The sequence below is a fragment of the Tiliqua scincoides genome, chromosome 13 (genome assembly GCF_035046505.1).
Source record: "Tiliqua scincoides isolate rTilSci1 chromosome 13, rTilSci1.hap2, whole genome shotgun sequence".
In the NCBI taxonomy this organism is placed as follows: domain Eukaryota; kingdom Metazoa; phylum Chordata; class Lepidosauria; order Squamata; family Scincidae; genus Tiliqua; species Tiliqua scincoides.
This window is the reverse complement of record NC_089833.1, coordinates 1,575,916-1,594,880: the sequence shown is the minus strand read 5'-3', so window position 1 is coordinate 1,594,880 and position 18,965 is coordinate 1,575,916. Positions and strand designations below refer to the sequence as shown.

The following is an 18,965-nucleotide window of genomic DNA, read 5'->3' as shown; positions in this document are numbered from 1 at the left end:
GTACTACCACCACCCTGTATGTGCCAGTGTCTCAGACCAGGGACACTGAGACCCTCTAGGCTTAATTCTATCCCTTGCAGGCACTGAGCACTTTCTTTAATTAAAGCCTCAGTCCTCAAGTTACTCGTCCTCGATGCGTATTTGGTAGCTTGCTGAACGGCTAGGCAGGATTCTGAAACTTTGTCCCCAACAGACAATGAAACAACTTAGTAAAAGGATTTTTACTTTATTAAATACATAGGGTTACATAAGTTGCAAAAGGCAGCAAATGCTAGAGGCATAAAACTTCTGGGAAACATATCAGCATTAAAATAACAAAGCTAACTGGCTATCTCTATTATTCCCTAACTCTCACCTGGGTCAGCTTTCTTTTGTAGATTTTTCCTCCAAGTCACCTATGAGGCCACAAGGCCCTGGCCCTGGCTCTCCGCCTGCAGGATGTTGCACCCACAACCTTTTCCACCAAAAGAGACAAAGACAAAGACTTCCCCACACCCCTTGGCTTTGTTCTTATACTTCTCATGCTAACAGGATGGGGTGACTCTGTACTCATTTAAACTGCCCAGTCAGAACTCTTGGGGAGAGAAGCTTCTCGAAGTGGGGCTGGATGCTAGTCCTCTTAGTTCTCCCCTCCCCACTGGAGATCCATGGGCGCCTTTCTGTCTGCGTAGGTGCTACATTATCACCTTCCATCGAGTTGTAAATTCCTTGCAGCTAGGAACTGCAAGCCACTTCTCTGTTACAGGTTACTTTGGTCCAGGCTTTACATGCTACTAGGCCTAAACTGTACGTATTCATGACACCTCCCTCAACAGAGTGAGGTGGAAAAACAATCTCCTGTTTGTTCCCTAGCACCTGTTAGTTGGAGATAGAGTGCTCCTGGATATGGAGGGAGGGCACATTGTGATCATCAGTGCTAATAGTGATGGAGACCTCCCTTTCTGAATTTGCCTGACACTTTCAAGGTTACCCTGCACATGCCCGATCTCGTCTGATCTTGGAAGCTAAGTGGGGTCAGGCCTGGTTAGTACTTGGATGGGAGACCACCTGGGAATACCGGGTGCTGCAGGCTTATACCATAGTCTTTTGAGACTAAAGGTTGCCAACCAACCATCAGCTATCAGATGCAGTCATTTGCAAGGAACTGGGGCTCTTTTCCCTGCATGCTTCTTCCCTTTCAAACCCTTAGAAGAGAGCAAGGAAAAGACTCCTTTCCACTGATGACAGCGAAGAGCCGTTGATTAGACGAGCGAAAGGACAAAATTGGCTGCCGTTAGGGTAATGCTCTGTGTTCATCATAATCACCCTCGTTGCCATGGAAACTGCCTATGATGTCAATCAGCAAAAAAAGTATATTGGTAATCACTTCAGTGATTGGGTGGGGGAAATGGCCCTCTCACTAGCTTGTGTTTTACAGAGAGAAATGGTGTTAATGGTGGACGGTCGAAGCAAAGACTTGGCTGCCCTCTGATGCTGGTCAGTGAGTATCACCTCTTCTGCCCCCATGATTGGCCAGAAAGGTGTGATGTCATGGAATGTTTAGAGAAGTCAAAGGTGTGTGACAAGGCAGGGCAGTGTCAGTTTCATCAGTTTCAGGGGGCACAGGGACTGGCATTTACTGAGCAGACCCTGCTGCAGCCTCCCGGGGGTGTGGAGAGCCCTGCACAGGGCTCCCCAGCCTCTCAGAAAGGGGAAGCAGAGCAATCGCCCTGGTTTTGCAGAGGCGGGGTGCGATTGCTGTGCTTTCACTTTCTAAGCTTTGGGGAGCCCTGCGGAGGGTCGCACAGGGCTCCCCGCACCCTTGGGAGGCTGCTGCAGGGCCTGGTAAGTAAATGTCAGTCCCTGCCTCCCCCCTGCCTCCGCAAGGATTTACTGCGGCTCAAACTGTCCCAGAGAGTTTGAGAACCACTGTTGTATATGCTCAATGCCACATCATCAAGTAGCATCATGCTGAGAGGATATGTACTTCTTTTGTGGGTAGGGGTGGAAAGATGGCGTCTAGGTGGAGCAATGGCAGCAATGGTGAATTTTACCCCCACTGTGACTTCCATCACTATCCCCAAAACCAGGGATGGGGATTTGAGTCAGGTGACTCGAGTCTGAGTCGCAAAAATCCGTGCTTTTCGCTGACCGTTTTACACTTGAGTCCCACGTGTGGAAGATTCAGCAGAACACTTGAGTCAAAGCCCCTTGACTTGGCACTTGTCCCCACGCATGAAGAGTCAGGTCTGTCTGTCTGGGTGTCTTGCTTACTATTTTTGCGGCGTGAAAGACCTCCTGGGGCCATCATTCAGACCGGGCGAGCAGCAGGGAAGTTCCAGCCAGGAGGCAGGGAAGGGGGCAATGTTTTGCTTTCAGATCAAGGGGGGGGGCAAGAGTTGGCTCTGTTGCCCGTCTCTAAAGGAACCAGTGGTCATTAGATGAAGGATGGGCGGTCTGACTTTTTTGGGGGGGAAGAGGGAGGGCAGGAGAAGGAGCCCAAAGAGGTTCTTGCCTTGGAACTGGCTGGAGTCCAGGGGAAAAGAAATTGGGGAAGTCGAGTGGGGGAGGTTCATAGTGATCATACTTTCCAGCTGCATTGCTGCTATGAGCTGTATACTTGGGAGGATGTTGCCCCATTGAATGACCAAATGCAGTGGGACTACTTCTGAATAGAGCTGCCAAGTACTGGGTCGTCCTGGTAGGCCTTGCAGCTGCTGTGCACGACCCTCCTCCCTCTTGCCGCTTCTCTCCTGGCTCTCATGCTGGCTCCCCACCCCCTCCCACCTTGTTTACAGATGTGATGGGTACATCAGGGGAGTGTTTAAAGAGAACTCCGACACACACACACATCCGGCAGCAGCCCCGTTATTTTTCCCTGCACCTGACACGTGTATCAGAAAGACTCGTGACTTGAATCTTTTCGAGTCGTGAAAAGGTGACTTGGTGGCTCGGAAAGTGCCGCCAGTTATGGCTCGTTTTTGAGTTACATTGTGGGAGGGGGACTCATGACTCGATGAGTCAAGCCGTGCTGGATTTGTCCGTCCCTGCCCAAAACTGACAGGGGTTTCACCCCCCTCCCATTTTGCCCTCTGTACGTATTGGCAACCTTCAGTCTCGAAAGACTATGGTATCGCACTCTGAAAGGTGGTTCTGGCACAGCGTCTAGTGTGGCTGAAAAGGCCAATCCGGGAGTGACAATCCCTCCACACTGGGAGCAAGTGCAGTCTGTCCCTGGTCTGTCTCCCTGGCTATGGGCCTTCCTTCTTTGCCTCTTTGCCTCAGACTGTTGGCCAAGTGTCTCTTCAAACTGGGAGAGGCCATGCTGCACAGCCTGCTCCAAGCGGGCCGCTCAGAGGCCAGGGTTTCCCACCTGTTGAGGTCCACTCCTAAGGCCTTCAGATCCCTCTTGCAGATGTCCTTGTATCGCAGCTGTGGTCTACCTGTAGGGCGCTTTCCTTGCACGAGTTCTCCATAGAGGAGATCCTTTGGGATCCGGCCATCATCCATTCTCACGACATGACCAAGCCAACGCAGGCGTCTCTGTTTCAGCAGTGAATACATGCTAGGGATTCCAGCATGTGTTGTTTGGAACTTTGTCCTGCCAGGTGATGCCGAGGATGCGTCGGAGGCAGCGCATGTGGAAAGCGCTCAGTTTCCTCTCCTGTTGTGAGCGAAGAGTCCATGACTCACTGCAGTACAGAAGTGTACTCAGGACGAAAGCTCTGTAGACCTGGATCTTGGTATGTTCCGTCAGCTTCTTGTTGGACCAGACTCTCTTTGTGAGTCTGGAAAACGTGGTAGCTGCTTTACCGATGCGCTTGTTTAGCTCGGTATCGAGAGAAAGAGTGTTGGAGATCGTTGAGCCAAGGTACACAAAGTCATGGACAACCTCCAGTTCATGCTCAGAGATTGTAATGCAGGGAGGTGAGTCCACATCCTGAACCATGACCTGTGTTTTCTTCAGGCTGATTGTCAGTCCAAAATCTTGGCAGGCCTTGCTAAAACGATCCATGAGCTGCTGGAGATCCATGAGCTGCTGGAGATTGCCGACGATGCAGCTGTCACTACCCACTCACTTTGCCCTCTGCAGTCCCTCAAACCGAAACTGAAAGCCCTTGCTGGAGAACTGTAGACTTGGCACCGGTTGCCAGTTGTGGAAACTGAAGGTTCCAGTACCACCTTCCCCCTGTATGTTACCACGGTCGTGTGCGGTGAAACCCTGCAGAGAGCATTCTTGATGTGGTTGTGTCATAAAGGCGCCAAGGCTTTTTTGCGAGGTGTTTTTTACAATGTGCAGGAGTGCATGTGTGCATCAGTAACGTGATACAGAAGTGTAGGCTCACCAAGATTGTGCTTTTTGTGCACACACCAGAATAATTGTATTTTTTTTTTTGGCAGTGCTTTATCGATGTGCATATTTGCACCGATAACACAAAGGGTGGGAAAAACCGTCTATTCACCTTCTGTGTGCAACTCTCAGGCTGTGGAGAGAAGCATGTTCTTGTTGGTCCGTTGCTTTCTTGGCAGCAGTCTCCGGTCTGTGCTTTGTTTTTCTGGTCAGCTCACGGCTCTACCCACCGGGTGTCAGACTCAGCCGAGCAGAGCAGAGCAGGCCGGGGAACCAGCCCGTGATGGATGGATAGATAATAAAAGGGAAGAGGGCTTGAGAATTCCAGGTCTCCCAAGCTGCTGGGCTGCTGAATTAAAGGAGCCCAGCCCTCTTGGAAGCGACTCCAGCAGGAGGTGGGCAATGCTCGTGGACAGCGATGGGCATGAGCCAAGGGAAGCTTTGGTTCCTGTGGTCAGGGCCAGCTTGACACCAGTTGGGCCAGTTAGTCCCAGTTCAAGCCTGTGCCTAAGGGCCCCTCCGCCCTTAGGGTACAAATAAAAGATGATGTTTTACTAAATCATTTCATCGTCGCTAAAACAAGTGACTTTGTAACAATTTACTTTTTAAAGGTAATCTACCCATTTCATTTGTTTAGCTTATAGACTTGCAATTTTATATGAAAATGTGCTCAGATCCACTTGGTCCATGAGCTCACATGCATTTTTGAAGTGCACGTTTTGATTGCTTTCTGTTCTACTTTAGAGGCGTAAAGTCTATAACTGTATTTATCTCTCTTAACAGTGCAGTCCTGTAGTCCAGGGCCACCGGCAGAAACAGAGGCACCGAAATGGCCGCTGCTGAATCCTGCGGGGCCAGATCTGCTGCTGGAGCCTCCTGGGTGAGGGAACAAACGCTCCTTTATCCTGTGTTGAGCTCCACTGGTGGTAATGGATCTCCTCTGATCTGTGCCCATTATTTAGTGGACGCAGAGCAAAGGAGGCCTGGGTTGGGTGGCTCAGCTCAGGAGGGAGCATAGGATTTGGCAGTGGTCCCCACCCCCTCCCGGGCCTGATCTCTCCTATGGCCCTCCCTCCCTTCACTCAGTTTTGCCCCTCCCCACCTTCCCCCTGCCCTGAAAAGCCTCCCCACTGCCCAGTGGGGTCATACCCTTCCCGGCCCTTAGGAGTTGTCTGCCCAGCATAGGATTGAGCCATAAGAGTCTTCAGACCTTGGCTGTGACTTGGGGGCCCCGCAAAAGATGTTTCCAATTGGAGGCCGCAGCTCCTAAAGCCGCCCCTGCCTGTGATGAACACACGCTTGTTGAATCCAGCTGCCGTTTTGGATTGAGTAGGTTTGGCAGAATTTTGGATGTGTACAAAAGTTCCTGCTAGGCCTGTTTAACAGAGGCCCAAGAAGGCTGAGTGTATACTTCAACAGCTATGATGCCACTTGCACCACCTGCCCTCTGCAGCCTTGCTTGCTGTCAAACTCCCAGGCCACCACTGTGCACCTGCAAAGCCCCCTCGCAATCGAAAAGGCCATGCCATGCAGTGGTGTAGCAAACGGGGGGGGCAGGAGGATGCCATACTGGAACGTCATGTAGGGGGGTGCCATGTGAGGCCCAGCCAAGAAGGCAGCGGCCATCACTTGGTATTTGATCCCAATCGGGATCACTTGAAACACTAAGAGGCAGTAGATGGCAAAAAGGATGCAAGGAAGGAGAAGGAAGGGGTTAACTTTAATGATCTGGATTGTACTGTTTAATTTTATACTGTGTTGTATGTATTGAGTTTTGTAAGCCGCCTTGAGCTTTGGGAATGGTGGGGTATAATTGTTTGAAAGAAAGGAAAAAAGAAAGAAAAAAAAGGAGTGGTGTCTCTTGTTATGCGTCCACAGGAGGAGGAAACGGGGCGGAAATGATGTCACAAGCTGTCCACCACAGGTTCTGGGGCTGCCAGCTGCGCCACTGGTGCCATGGGTATAGCCCTGTTTGCTTTCGTGGGTGATGTTCCTGACTGCATTCCAGGTCTCCAGGTCCTGGCTGGCTGAATATCCTCAACCCAGGATCTGCATTTTCCCCAATGAATAATCACCCTCTTCCTTGCATGTGCCTTCCCACCCTCTCCTAGTTGGCAGTGATTATACACTGCATCCCACTTAACAAAAGGATAAAAACAATTCAATTCAGCCCTATAAAGATAATTGCTGCAGAGCTGAAACTGGCAAACTACATTTTTATTTTAAAAAGGCAGGCCAATTAGCAGCAATTAAATCACTTAATTACCCAAAGAAATGTGGTTTGATCGCAGAAAAAAAGGAGGCTTTTTATTTGGGGGAGAAAGGAATTAAAAAACTCCAATGGAGAGCAAATGAATTAGTTTCATTTTATTCTATTTTGACTTCCTTTAAAGAAGGCAAAAAACCAACTCTCTGTGTGTGGGGTGCACAGAAATGTACCCCCTCCTTCTTAAACAACTGGGTTCAAGCTTTAAGAGCAAAAGAGGTTGAGATAATGTCCCATCATAACTCTCTGGGTTTGTCTTACCCTAGATAATCCATGATCAGTGGAGAAAAATAAGTGGCGTTAAGGCAGCTTTGTGGCTGCAGCTAGTAATAATTGCTTACACATCCAAGGTTGGCAGTTTGGAGCCACGGACAACCGTCCTTTTCCGAGATGAAAAGTAGAGTTCCCTTGAGATTCATGGGTTTTTTTAATGCTCTCTATAAGGGATGATACAAGCGTATAAAGACATCCATAAATATCATTTAAATATCAATTATATCTACAACCCCCCCAAAGTTATTGCAGTAATTTTTCTGACTTAAATACATAGTACTGAACTTTAATAATTAAAAAAAACTCATCTCTTAATTCATCCAAAAAGCTACATTTCCCTCAGTGCAGTGAACAGATGAGTAGCGCTGTTCGCTTTCTTATTGCAGGACATTATGAAATTCAATTTTTCAGCAAAACAATTATCTGGGTGAGGACAATCCAAACATTAATTACGTCTGCTTACAGGGTCCCACTGGAGTGAGTAACTGCCTGGGTCTCTTGTATTGTCTGGCTTGACTATTCTATATTGGTAGGGCCTGATTGGTTTATTTCTGTGTTCGCTCCCATTTGATTGAAGAATAATTTTGTTTACAGTGGGCCCACCTTATCCATGGGTTTGGCTCCATGGATTTGACTCAAAGCAGGTGCCAACCCTGCATCTGGAGAGCCTCAAGGACCTCCTGGATGCAGCCAGTCTTCTGGTCATGTCTGGGAGGTCCTTGAAGTGTTCCCCGCGGATTCCATTATCTGCAGAAATCGGTATCCATGGGAATGGATCCTATGCAGATACTGAGGGCCAACTGTATTTATTTATTTGAAGAATTTATATCCCTCCTTTCCCATGCCGAAGCAAATGCCTAAGACAACTTACAAAGTTCCACAATAAAATGCACAATCTAGCCAAACAATATGTGAAATCATTATTTAAAATTTTAAAACCATTGAAGGATGGGAGGTCTTTGATCCAGCAAGAGGCTGCAGAGATAAAAGGCAGACTTCACCCCATCACCCTAAATGTCAGATAAAGCAGAAATGTGTTGAGCCCTTGACGAAAAACCAGGAGGTAGTTCTCCGTTTCCTTGGTAGGGAATGCCATGGCTGTGGAGCTGTTACAGAGAAAGTGGGGTGTGTGTTCTTCCTGCTAAACAGCTGCACTGCCTGTCCCTTCTGCAACTAGCTCACCTCCCAGCTGTTTCTATGGCAATTACTGATGTGAAGATCAAGTGGGGCTTGTTTACTGCCTTCAACCTTGCAAACCTGGAACGTGGAAGGGTTTATGTCCTTGTTGCTTTGCAAGAGGCTGCAAAATAGTCCCTTGGACTCGGAGGAGCCTCTGCAGTCCTTGTCTGGAGGCCTTTGGTGAATGGATCTTGGCCACCCAAGTTTACTCAGTCATCCATTAGATCAGCATTTCTCAAACTGTGGGTTGGGACCCACTAGGTAGATTTTGAGCCAATATCAGGTGGGTCACATATCACGTAGCTCAGCTACTATTGAAAATACAGGGTACAGAGCTACTGAACTGTGGGAGGGGCCTGGTGCGTTGCTTTGAATAGAGGGGAAGATGGGATGGGCTGCGTGATTGGAGAAGGATCCAAGTCTGCCTTTGCTTTGACTTCCAAGCCTAAATTTTTGAATTCCAAGCTATGCAAAATAACAGCAAAAGCACACTGTGAAATGGGACCTTTAGCTGATTGCGGCTTAGGTTTAAGCCTAAATCGACCCTGTCATTTCTGGCCATGACATCACTCCCTGGTTAATGACATCACTTCTGGCGGGTCCCAACAAATTGTCATTCTAAAAAGTGTGTCCTGGTGCTAAAAGGTTGGTGAACTGCTGCTTTAGATTATTTATAGCCTGCCCGGCCACCTCGCTCAAAGCAGGTCATGGGTAATGAGCAGTAAGAGCTGAGTGCGCATGGTCTTTGTGTTGAAATACCTCCTTTCGGCAGGGTAGGCTGAGCTTACTGGTTCCCTTTAGTGCAGTGGCAGTACAACCCCTGGCAGTATCTCCAGAAAGGGCAGGGGAAGACCCTCTCTGCCTGAAGCCCCAGAGACAGGCTGCCAGGTTTGAGAGAAACTGACCTTGATGACAGAAGAAGAGTCGTGCTGGATTAGCCCTGAGGGAACCCGTCTAGTCCAGCATCAACCTGTTCCCCCCAGCTGCCCACTAGTGGCCCCTTATGACATCCCCCTTGCCTTCGGTTTCTCACCACAGTGTACATAAGGTACCAGTAGCAGGGGACATCCACTAAAATTGAATATCAGGAGAGTTAGAAAATATTTATTGACCCAGCATGTCATTAATCTGTGGAACCCCTTGCCACAGGACATGGTGATGGCATCAGGCCTGAATGCCTTTAAAAGGAGATTGGACAGATTTCTGGAGAAAAAGTCCATCATGAGTTACAAGCCGTGGATGGGTATGTGTAACCTTGTAGTCTATCTCAGAATGCCAGGTGCCAAGGAGTGGCAACAGGATGCAAGTCTCTTATTGCCTTGTGTGCTCCCTGAGGTATCTGGTGGGTCACTGTGGGATAAAAAAAGCTGGACTGGATGGGCGTTTGCCTGATCCAGCAGGGCTCTTCTGATGTTGTTTTGTACAGGTTTGAACATTGGTTTGGAGTTGGATAGTGTGCTTCTGCAAGCAGCATTAGCTCCATGTGTCTTCTAATCAGGACTTTAGCTGCCAGCTTCTTTTCTTTTTTTCCACCGTCTGCTCTCCTAGATCAGGTCCTGCCTTGCAAATTTTGCCTGATCTAGAAGCTCCAGCTCATGCTTTCTGTCTTTCTCACTGACTGCCCCAAAGAAGTAGCGAGCCCCCAGCACACTTCAGCCCCTCCTCTTGGACAAATGTTCACTGTCTGGAACATCCCCCATGCAGGAAGTTGTTAAGACCCATTAGCGTGGCCTCCCTTCCTCCCCCTGCATTCTGCCTGCTGGATTCTTAGCTTTATCTCAAAACTAAGCTATTGTGTATGAGCAGCGAATCTAATATAATGTTGAACGTATAATCCCCCAAACTCATTTCCCAGTCCTTCAGGAATACAGTGGGCCTTGGCATCAATGGGGGTCTGTTACAGGACCCCCATGGTCACCAAATTCTTTGGCTAATGAAATCTGCAGGGGACTTGCATGGCACCACAGTTACTTACCTGGGGGCATGCCCAGCCCATTGGAGGTTGCTTGTGGCCTCCCAGCCTCCTCAGAAGCCTCTCCGCACCTCAGAACACCTCCAGATGTGACTGGAAGTGCCTTCTGGCTGCTTCTGGCCTTCTAAGAGCCTCCAGCTGCAGGCTTGGCATCCATAGATATTCAAAACTTCAAATGCTGAACCCGTGGATAAAGAGGGTCCACTCTATAAGTGTCCCTGGTGGGCGAAACAACAGAGATCGGTGGGGGAAACAACAGAGCCAAGAGTAAGAAACTTGAGAACGTCAATGTGTGTTGGTTTTCCTGCAAGGGGAAAGACAAGGGGGGATGTGGCACTTCAGGGGCATTCTGGAGGCATGCCAGGGCAGCATGGGAGAATAAAAGCTGGGCTACTGGGGGCAAGCCGGTGTGCGTATCCTGGGGGGGGGGGTCTGCCCACCTCTGAGCCTTGGCGTTATCTTCTGCTTAGCACCTCGGGCAGCAAGCGAGACACGGCTGCCCACGTTCTCCCATGTTGAGTAATCCGTCTCTGCAGAGGCTCATCATTCAGCCAACCTTTCTCTGTCTAAGAGAGAAATAAGGTATTTTTAGTCTTGGCTGAGCACCAGATCTGCCAAAGATCGGAATGCATGGAGATAGCAGCAGCCGATCCGCCTGTGCCAGAGAGGGAAACCGGGCAGCTCTCTGCTTTTTGCCCTTTCCGCGGAAGAGCCTCGTGCGTCTCAGAAGCCACTGTCTAGTATTTCGGGCCCCGTTTGGTCCGAATGCTGCTGCTCTTGCCTGGCATTCAGTGTTCTTCGCATCCCGTGTGATTTTGGCTGAGGACAGGTGAAAGTTTTTAAGAGAACTAAAAGTGGTGCGACTGGAAGGGCAGGTGAAGCTGCCTTATCCCAAGACAGATAAGGTCCATTTAAGTTTAGCTTGGTCACCTCTGACTCGCCTCGCCTCACCTCTCTGGGATCTCTAGCCAGAGTCCTTCCCCATCTTCCCTACCTTGAGCCTTTTTAAAATTCAATATGTCCAAGCTTGGCCCTGGAACCTTCTACGGGTGCAGCATAGAGCTGTCCTGGTGCTGTCCAACAAACTTAAGATTTATGTACTTTTGCTGTAGTATCTCTGTGCATGCAAGTTTTGGGGCAACACATGCTGATTTACACAGCAACCGAGGGACCTTTTGCACACGTAAAGTAAAATTAGTGTCCACCGTTGTATGCACATTGAATGCAATATGTGAATATCTGTGCATATAGTTTGGCAATTGCATACCAACTGTGTGTGCACTGGATGTCATGTGTGAATGGTTGCATCTTCTTTGCAGGTTCTAAAAGCCTCAGCAAAGCTGGTAGTGGGATAAACATATATCTTGAAGGCTGCTGTTCCGCAACACCTTCAACTTTCTGAGATGCGTAGATATTACAGACTTGAAGCTGGTTTCAAAGTCGTTTCCCTTTCCTCAGGGAAATGTGTGAGCTCCAACAGAAAATTCTCGCCAAGCAACAATGGCCAGGACCCTTTGGGAGAAAGCCATGATATCTGAACTGCTACAGAAGGATCACTTAGTTTGTAGGTAAAAGGATGGTCTTGTCTTCAGCTGTAGGAAGCAGAAGACAAAGGAACATGGAGCAGGTATAAAGTATTGGGATTTTTGGGCTGCTGATGCCATATCCTTGGAGGACACTTGTGCTAAAGACAGACATTGAGATTTTGCAAGTGCAAGAACTGGGGCCAGCCCAAGACCTCCTTGGCATGTGAGGCAGTGTGCCAAATGCTTCCCCCTCCCTGGAATAGGAAAGGATGATGCTCTTGTCCATCACTATCCTCTCCTGGACTCCCTTCTGCTCAGTTTCCCCCTCCATTTTGGAAAGCAGGGAGGGTCTGCCCCCCCCTCCACCATTGGAGGAGTGTCTCAGTCTCATGGTCGGGTTGATTCCCAGTTATTCCTTCAGGAACCAGATGTGGGTGTCAATAATTTCTCCCATGGCTGGACTTCTAAGCTGCATGACCCTTGCTTGGTTCTCCCGGTGGCCTTGTTTTCTGTCCCTGTTTGTGGTGCTCTAATGTAAGGGTGTCAAGCATAAGGGCCACAGGCTGAATGCAGCCCCTGAAAGCTCTTTATCCAGCCCCCAGGATAGGCAGTTAGGCTCTCCCAGAGCCACCCTTTCAGCAGTGCTGCTTCTGCTGAGCCGCTAGGAGGGAGAGACGAAAGGAGGCCTTGGAAGGCAGGGAACGCTACGGGGTAAGGGGCAGACCAAGAGGGGTGTGAGAGGGAGATGCTGCCAAGGTGCTGGGAGAGCCCAATTGTTGTGTGGGCCACGCTCTCAGCAGCACCACTTCTGCTGAAGTGTCGCTTTGCGGAGCACCTCTCAGTTACTGAGCTGCGAAGTGCCGCCTCAGCAGAAGTGGCGCTGCTAAAAGGGTGGCCCACGTGATAATTGCGCTCTCCCACATCCCCCACACTATGATCAAGATTTGCACATTTTCTCTTCTGTCACTTGCAGCTAATGAGGTTCTGTGTGAGAACAAAGTGCTTCTTTCTGGCCATCACCTGCTTAATGACATCACTTCCCACTTAATGATGCTCTGGCCCTCAGCAGTGCCATGAATGGTATTTGGCCCCCTGTGTGAAACGGGCTTGATACGCCTGCTCTAACAGACCAACATGGCTACCTTTTTGCAGTTGCTGTTTCTTCCTCATGTTCCATGTTTTACCTGCAAGGCAGCTTTGCTTCTCTCCTCCCTTCACCTAAGATATTTCTGCACCCAAATGTCACACTTTGGAGGGGGAGGCCTTCCCCCCCATTTTGAGCTTTCGAGCATCACTATGGAAACCAGCTAGATACACTTTTGTCTCCACAACAGCCCCTGGAACACTCTCAGCAACAGGAATGCATGGCAGGCAGTGGCCTTTTTATTTGTGAAACTTCTGCATTTGTATGTGGGTCTGCCTGGGAGTATCAAACCAGAGGCAGAAAATGAGTCCTACTCCTGCTGGATCAGGCCCAGGGCCATCCATCCAGCTTCCGATTTCTTACAGTGGCCCACCAGATGTCTCAAGGAGCACGTAAGGCAACAAAAGACCTGCCTCCTGTTTCCTTTTCCTTGTGGCTGGCATTCAGAGAGAGATGAACTTCTAAAACCCAGAGTTTGCATCTAGTCATAATGACCTGTAACCTGCAGTGGACTTTTCCTCCATCAACCTGTCCAATCCCTTTTTTTAAGGCAGCTGGGCCAGGTGCCATCACAGCATCATGGGGCAAGGAGTTCCACAGATTGATTAAGAAGATTAATTACATAGATTAATGAGTTTCTCTCACTCCAAATTTTGTTAGTCTTGGGGTACTTAAGGTGCATATGGTGAAAAAATCTACATGAATATTTCAGTCTTCCAGCCACAAGCTCAGGGTGGCATTATGTACCTTATGTTCACACCAACCCTGTGAGGAAGGTCATGCTGGTAGACAGTGCCCAGCCCAGCATCACCAAACCCATTTCGTGGATGAGCCAAAAGTCAGAGCCAGGCTGTCCCAGTTGAAGCCCAACATCCTGACCACCCTGGCTTCAGTGCTGTCCTTGTGCTAATTTGAATCCAGAGCCGCCTGTTTCTGCCTTGGGGTGGTATGCGGAGTAGTGTCTCACCAGCAGACCCTGACTGCCAAAGCCCTGGACTTTATCCTTTGGAAGCATCTCAGAGTGATTGTGCCTGAGCCCCTGGGATGTCTTACATCATTATGCTCCACCAGCCACCTGCTCTTGGAAAACCCATTAGCAGATGCAGTATTTATACATGAGAAGTGTGTGCTGATTAAAATGGAAAGTGTTTTGAAGCTCTCAGAGTAAACTGGTGGACATGGCAGGCCAAGTCAGGTTGGGGGAGGGCTGGGCCTGAAACATGAGACAGGAGCAGCCAGGATTTTCAGGAAAACCAAACAACAGATGAAAGTGGGAGGGTGTTCATCTTGGATGAGGGCTGCTCTTTCTGTGAGGCCAGATAAGTTGGCATCTCAGGGAGCAGACTGGTAGGGTGTTCCTGCATCCAGTATTCCTCTTCATCCCACTCCCTGGTTTTGAAAAGGAGAAGAAAAACTGAATGGAAGAGGAAACGTGGAGAAGAGGAGAGTGGCAGGCTACAGTTCTATTGGAGACACTCTAGCCCACTGCTCTCCTTTCCTCTACACTTCCTTTTCTTCTTCCTTTTCATATCCAGGAAGTGGGAGGAGGACTGGTAGAGGTGGTGGCTGGAGCATCACTGGATAAGGGGGGAGGCAGCATTTGGCGGAAGCCTTGGGTTGGCTATGCTCACTCGGGTTGAAATCTGTGAGGCTCCCCTTGTGCCACCTCCATTCATCTTAGGAGGATTTGTGTGGGCATCCCACCCAAGTTTATGGAAGGTGTGCAGCTGTGATCATACCATTTGCCCTTCACCAGGCTTCTGTGGGTTCTGAACTGAACATAAGCAGAGCCCCACTAGATCAGGCCGGAGGCCCATTCTGAGGTAGCCTACTTCTAAAAGCAGAAGGTCACACATACCCATCATGGTTTGTCACCTGTGATGAATTTCTCCTCCATAAATCTGTCCAATCCCCTTTTCAAGGCATCCAGACCAGGCGCCATCACCACATCCTGTGGCAAGGAGTTCCACAGATTAATGACACACTGGGTAAAGAAGCATTTCCTTTTGTCTGTCCTGACTCTCCTGGCACTCAGTTTCAGTGGCCATCCCCTGGTTCTGGTGCTGTGTGAGAGGGAAAAGAACCCCCCTGTATCCACTTGGTCCATCCCCTGCATAATTTTGTATGTCTCAACCATGTCACCACAAGAACTGCTTCCTTTATAGTAGCAGCCACCTCCTGGAGTGCAGAAGTGTGAAGGGTCTTCCAGACGGGTTCTGGCTTCCTCCCCCTGCTAGATCCTCTTTACATCCCACATTGCGTTTGCCCCACACAGCATTTGTCAGGATGGATCCGTCCTGTGGGCCGTAGGTTGCTGACCCCTGCCTTAGCAAAAAAGTTGCTGCAGGTGGGCTGATGGGCTTCTCCCCTTGCTTGGGTTTCTGGCCTCTTACTTATGGCTGAAATTCCAAGGGGGCTTCCACATTTCAGTTCAATCGTTGAAATATACCCACATTGCTGTTTGGGGTTATTTTTGCATCAGAGTCAGTTTGTGAAGCAGAAGGCAGAAAATGGGAGCCGTTTAGCACACAGATATTTTCTTGGTCTTTATTCCTGCCAAGGTCAGCCTCTTCAGCTACATAAACTGGGGAACAAAATGAAATTAAAAAGCAGCAACAAAACGAGAAAGGCCATTTATATTCCACCATTTGCAGCAAGCTTCCCGCTAGCACGCAACACAATAAAAAAGGAAAGCACAATCATTGCACAGTGAAAACAACTTAAAACATGATCCGCATCAAATGAGATTGAGCTAGATCTTAAGAGAGCCCTGACCAGGCCACAAGACCAACTGAGGTGGTTGCCTTAGGCAGCAGATTGGTGGGGGAGTGCCCCTCTCTCTCACCTACTTTCCTCCACTGCCCCTCTTTCCTCTTCCTTCCCAAATCCAGTGGGGACACAGAGGGAGAGGAGAGTGCTGGGCTAGAACATTGAGGAATGGGAGCAGCAGCGGTTAATACATCATCTGGAAAAGTGACATTATTTGTCATGCCATCTCCGACTTCAGGAGGTCTTGGGTCAGCCCTGCCCTGGTCTTGCTCCGTTCTGAAGATGGAGTGGAACAGCCATGTCCAGGTTAGAGGGCCAGAAGCCAAGAGGGATGAGGCATTTCTGATCTCCTGCAGCAGGAAGTCCCCAAGCTTGGGTGCAGCTAGGCTCTGCCATGTGCACTTAACCAGCCAATGGTATCGGCCCATGGAGCAGAGCCTCCTTTGGGGATCAAGTGACCTGCCGGGGCAGTGGACAAGACAGGCTGATCCTTACACAGGAACAGTCTTGAGTTAATGGAATGTTTTACTTAACTGGATAATTGCATAGGTGTCTTGTTCTCCTGTAACTTTGGAGAAGTGTCTGCACTAACAGGTTCAGCATCCTTTTTTTTGTTCACGCTTCTGCCCTGCAACCATCAAATGGCAGGTGTAATACCAGCTGTCTCTTGATAGGAGTTGAGACCACTGAGCCTTTGGTTGCATGCAGCAGGGATGATTTCAGAAGTGGGGGGTGCACTGACTGAAGACCAACAGCCATCAGAGGTCTCCGGTGGCAGGCACCCACCTCCATCTAACCCCCTCACCTCCACTGTTCCTCTTTCTCCCATTCCCTGGACTGAGAAAGGTGCAGCCCTGATCTCCCCCAGGTGTGCCCCCTCTGTCCTGTCCCCCCCAGCATGAACTTCTCTGGAAACTGAAAGCAGGTGCTCTTGAGAATTGGACACCTTGCCCAAAATATCTGAACAAAACAGTGAACATAAGAACATCAGAAGAGCTCCACTTGATCAGGTCCAGGGCCCATCTAGTCCAGCTTCTCACAGTGGCCCACCAGATGCCTCTGGGAGCCCAAAGGAACACAAGAGACTTGTACCCTGTTGCAAGTCCCTTACCCCTGGCGTACTGAGACAGCCTACTTTTAAAACCAGGAGGTTGCATATAGTCATCATGGCTTGTAACTTGTGATGGACTTTTTCTCCATTTATTTGTCCAATCTCCTTTTAAAGTAGGCTAGGTGACATCACTACATTTTGTGGCAAGGAGTTCAACAGATTAAATACGCATGATGTAACAGTGTTTTAAACCAGTTGTGATTCCAGGACTGGGAGCTCAAAACAAAGTCTTTGTTTAATGACCCCCCCCCCCATAAAGGGGTCCCACGTGCTCCAAGTCACATGTGACTCCCAGCATAAAAATGACTGGCTTATTTGACTGTTGTATCTCTCTCTTAACAAGAAAGGATTCGGGCTGACTTGAGGTTGTTTTGACATCTCTCCTGGAAAGTGAAAAGTGTTGGGTGTGATACCTTTTTCTCCGTCTCTTTTACAGTTTTATATAAAGTCATTCTTCGGAGCCGGGTTGGGTGGGGGATTGACAGCTTCAGCAGCTGCGGGGTCTTTTGGGTGCCACTCATTCCTTCGTTCAAATGGCTGATTGGCAGGACAATAGAAATCTCCTCCGAAGAAGCAGCTCTCTTGCTGCTTGGAGTGTATCTTTGTGTGGTGTGCAGTTCCACACAAGTTGTGGATTTCATATTGAACATCCTGGATAACAAAAAGTTCTGATTTAATCTGTTTCTAATCCTCATGACTGTGAAGGTAAGGAAAATATGAGAACAGTCCTTCTGTGGGATAAAAACACCTTGAAACAAGTATTTCCCATGGTCAGGAGGTGGGGCAGTGTCACTCTGCACAGATCCTGCCCTTCCTAGTGATTAAGAGGAGCGGAAACATCTAAGCCAGATGCTGCCACTGCATCCTGTGGCAAGGAGTTCCCCAGATTAATTACACACTGGGTAAAAAAAATATTTTCTTTTGTCTGTTCTAATTGTCCCATCACTCAATTTTAGTGGATACCCACTGGTTCTGATGCTAATCCGATTGCAGATCACCACCATCAGGTCACAGAATTTGGCTTTGCTTGGGTGCAGAATTTCAGTGTGTTACGAGCCCTGTCTGTGACTTGGCGATGGCAGAGGACTTTTTCCTGGATTAAAGGAGGCAGTGGTTTATTTATAAGAGGAGGGACACTTGACCCTACCAGGTAGCTGCTCCAGTCTGTCCAGATTTGTGTAGTGTGGTTGTGATGGCTGAGAGTGGAAGAATGTGTCAGTCTAGGCCAACATCCAGGCTCAGGCTTTTAAACGCTACTAAGCCGCGGGCTGCCTGGGTCTTGCATACACTCTACATTGTGTAAAGAAGTCCTTCCTTCTTCTGCTTGTCCCGGATCAGTTTCACTGCATGGCCCCAAGTTCTGCAGCTGTGGCAAAGGGAAACGAAACATTTCTGTCTCCATTTTCTCTGCTGCAAGTATAATGTTGTGAACTTCTAGCATGTTCTGCCCACCCCCTCACCCTGCTTAATTGTCTTACCCTCCCCAAACGCAAATGCCCCACCTGCTTTCGCCATTTCTCCCAGGGAAGGGCTTCAACCACTTGGTCATGTTGGTCACCCTTCTCTGCACTGTTTTCTGGTGCAAGAAAAAGCCACTCGGTGGTGCTCCTCGTGGTTCAGTTGGTGTCTCCGAATTTCTTTTTGCTTCCTTGATGCTTCTCAGTCTTGGTCCCACCTTGCCATGCTGAGGGCAGAACTCAAAGGCAACAGGCAGGCAGTGCCTTCAGGCGTCTCCCATCCATCCTGACCTTGGAGCAGCTGTTGGGGTAAGAGGCACTTAGCTTAACCTCACCTGTAAGCTGGGCTATCTTGTAGGGCTGGCCGCAAAGGGACTGCACTGTTTAATTCCAGAGCTGCCCAAGCAGGATCTCTTGCGATGGTGCTCTGGGATGGAGCTCTTGGGTGGGCAAGGTACATAAATGGACATGATTTGAGGGTTCGCCAGCGTCTTCTGCCCACTGTGCAAAGGATCCCAGTTTGGATCCTGCACCACTTCGTGGCTGACTTAGCTCTGAGTGCAGCTCTGCAATGTCAGCCTGCCTGAAAAAGATGAGCTGGCTGTTTCAGCTTTCCCACTGCAAACCGCTAAGGTGCCAGATTCCTGATTCTCCCCAGTTGCAAACACACACATTTTTTACAGTACCTGGTAGGCCACAAAAACAGGTTTATCAGGCTCCTGCTTGAGCTGCCATGCTTGACCGATGGGAGCTCAACTTGGCAGCTCATGTTATCGTGCAGGCCTGATAGAAGAGCATGAAGCTCAAACCAGAAGTGACATTAGAATCATAGAGTTGGAAGGGACCTACAAGGTCATCTAGTCCACCTCCTTCCTGTAGCAGGAAGTTAGCTGTGTCTCTCCTTACAGAGTCGTGCTACAGTGAACAGCCACCTAGTT

The 18,965-nt window shown here is 49.1% G+C and overlaps 1 protein-coding gene and 1 pseudogene across 2 annotated transcripts in view; both read left to right on the top strand.

Annotated features, from left to right (window-relative positions):
* The window catches only part of RAB26 (RAB26, member RAS oncogene family), a 147,005-nt gene that overhangs the window by 24,414 nt on the left and 103,626 nt on the right, over positions 1 to 18,965 (top strand). The window lies entirely within an intron of this gene.
* LOC136634170 (5S ribosomal RNA) lies at positions 954 to 1,072 on the top strand (annotated as a pseudogene).